Raw genomic sequence first — 2,547 nt, forward strand, 5'->3', positions numbered from 1 at the left:
ATAGTAAAACTCATATATGATTCGATTAAAAATTCACAGTTACATCTAAAAATAAATCATAATTATAAACTAATGTTGAAAAAGTAAGATTGTTTATTGGAAAAAGCCAGAAGTTTCAATAAGCTTACTTTTAAAAAATTGTCTTAGATCTGGGATTTGTTGGCTCATGCCTGTAATCCTAGCTACCCAAAACTCTGAGATGTGAGGATAGTGGTTCAAAGTCAGCCTGGGCATAAAAATCTGTGAGACTCTTAACTCCAATATATCTCTTGAAAACTAGAAACGGCATTGTAGCTGAAGAGATACAGTGGTATCCTTCAGCCGAAGAGAGGAGGGACAGTGCCTAGGCCCAGAGTTAGAGCCTTAAGATCGACAAAACAAAATTGACATGAATTTTACTTTATTATTTTATGATTTTTTTATTGTGGAAAATAAAAACAGAGGGTTTACAATTACATGAACAAGGTAATGAGTACATTTCTTATCAAGCATTTTTGCCTCCTCCTTTGTTTCCCCTTTCCATCCCTTCATATCTCCCCTTCTACCACCCCACCATCCCCTCCACACCAAAGTTGTAAAGTTCGTTTTTCGAAATAATGTCTTGTACATGTCATTGTGGTAATTGGTCCACCTGTATAACAATTTGTTTTTCCCTTGCCATCCCCAAATTATACCAACATCAAATACAGTGAAAACAGGGGTTATACCGTGGGGGAGGGACATAAAAAAAGCAATAAATAATCAAAAAACAATTTGAGTCCTTATCTTAGGGTTCATTTCTCCTACCATCAACTTGTCTGACAGTTTCTGTTTGTCTCAGACATATAATAGTTATTGCAAATAAGGGAAAACATGGCACTAATGTTTCTTTGGGCCTGGATTACTTCATTTAATATAATTTTTTCCAAGGCTTTCCATTTCCTGACAAATGGGGCAATGCCATTCTTTCTGATGGACGCATAGAATTCCATTGTGTATATAAACCACATTTTCTTGATCCATTCAGCTACTGAGGGGCATCTGGGTAGGAACTGTATCTTAGCTATGGTAAATAATGCTGTAATAAACATAGTTCTGTTGGTAGCTTTAGTATGGTATTGTTTGCAATCACTTGGTTAAATGCCCAAAAGTGGGAGTGCTGGGTCATTGGGGAACTTTATGTAGAGTCTTTTGAGGAAGCTCCATACTGCTTTCCAAAGTGGTTGAACAAGTATACAGTCCCACCAATAGCCCCACCAGTTTCTGTTGTTATTAGAGTTCTTGATTATAGCCATTCTAACTGGGGTGAGGTGGTATCTCAATGCTGTTTTGATTTGCATTTCTTTTATGACTAGGAAGTTTGAGCATTTCTTCGTGTGTCTATTCGCTATCCTTTTTTCCTCTTCAGAGAAGTTTCTCTGTAAGTCTTTAGCCCACTTATTTACTGGGGAGTTCTTTCTTTGAGGATTTGTTGTTGGAGGATTTAATCTTTTGAGTTCCAGGTATATTTTAGACATTAGACCCTTGTCTGTTGTATGCCTAGTGAAGAACTCCGAATCTGTGGGCTTTCTATTGATCTTGCTAGCTTTGTCCTTTGCCAGGCAGAAGCTCAGCAATTTCATGCAATCCCATTTGTCCAACCTGTCTTTGACTTTTTGTGTTTCTGGGACTCTATTCAGAAAATTTCATGTTCGCTTCGGCAGCACATATACTAAAATTGGAATGATAAAGAGAAGATTAGCATGGCCCCTGCGCAAGGATGCCATGCAAATTCGTGAAGCGTTCCATATTTTTAAGTAAGCTCTAGCATAGAAAGCAGTTTTAGAGTTCCAGTGAACAGTCCTAAGTCAGAGAATTACACCAAGTGAATCATCACAGGACAGAGAGTTTGGCCAGAGAAGGAAAACCAGGCAAGGAGACACTTCTGAACCCTTGCCAGCAGCCGCCGGGGCGGGGGCAGCTGTGGCGGTGGCGGGCGAGCACAGCCACGATACCTGAGCAACAGAGAATCCTGGACGAAGGAGCCAGACTCAGCAGGTGAGCGGATTCTACTCAGCACCAGCAAGAACCGACAAGGAGCAGACATCTTCATCCTGCAGTTCGCATCAGAGACGACCCAGGAACCAAGACTGGCGTGAGTAGAAGCCTGACGTCCTCACTCCTTCTCAGGGAGCAGAGGAGGGAAGGCCACCCCTCCCCCCCCAGCACCGGTGATCTCCATCTTGGATACCGAGAAAGCTCGGAGGAGCTGCTAGTTCCAGCTCAGGCCTTGGAATAAAACAAGTCATTTAGTAGGTCACAAGAACTTAACGGTGGCATGACCTGCCAGACTCAGCTCCACCCAGGGAAAAGTCACCCAGCTCGGGCATTAGCCCGAGGAGTGGGTTTCTTCACTGGGTAATCAGAGCCAGGAGCTGCCCCTCCCTCTAGCAGCCTATACAAGCAATTGAAAATCAGTAAACAGAAACCCTGAGAATGGCTCCAGGCTGGGCTCTGTGAGGTTTTCACAAACCAGCCCCGGAAAAGCTACCAAAATCTAGCCTCATCACTGCATCCCCCTCTTTTGTG

General features: G+C 42.6%; 1 non-coding gene across 1 annotated transcript; it reads left to right on the top strand.

The window, feature by feature from the left end:
• The first annotated feature begins 1,668 nt into the window (after nt 1-1,668).
• LOC122106414 lies at nt 1,669-1,773 on the top strand. Its single transcript, XR_006147176.1, has one exon. It is a non-coding gene; the product is annotated as a U6 spliceosomal RNA (small nuclear RNA).
• The last annotated feature ends 774 nt before the right edge of the window (nt 1,774-2,547 follow it).

Source organism: Dipodomys spectabilis, unplaced genomic scaffold (assembly GCF_019054845.1).
Source record: "Dipodomys spectabilis isolate Male_0828 unplaced genomic scaffold, ASM1905484v1 ptg000040l, whole genome shotgun sequence".
In the NCBI taxonomy this organism is placed as follows: Eukaryota; Metazoa; Chordata; class Mammalia; order Rodentia; family Heteromyidae; genus Dipodomys; species Dipodomys spectabilis.